Here is a 322-nt window from a genome sequence, read left to right on the forward strand (position 1 = left end):
AGATGGAGACATTGAGAGAGAGGCAGAAGAAAGAGACACAGAGAAACAGAAAGAGATGAAGGCAGAGGGACTGAGACCCAGTCAAATCTAGAGAAAGAGAGAGAGAGAGAGAGCTCAAAATAGGGGCCAGCATGAGCCATACATACATACAGAAGCATAAACAGTAGTAGCTGCTGGAGAGGGGGTGGAGTGGGATGGAAACGGAGTGAGGACCTTTATATTTACTTCTTTATACTTCTCTATTGAATTTCTTATGAGCATATAACCACCTGTCAGTCTATGCTTTTCTAACAGAGAAGCAGATATAGAGTGTAAGGGAAAG

Source organism: Myotis davidii, unplaced genomic scaffold (assembly GCF_000327345.1).
Source record: "Myotis davidii unplaced genomic scaffold, ASM32734v1 scaffold18, whole genome shotgun sequence".
NCBI lineage: Eukaryota > Metazoa > Chordata > Mammalia > Chiroptera > Vespertilionidae > Myotis > Myotis davidii.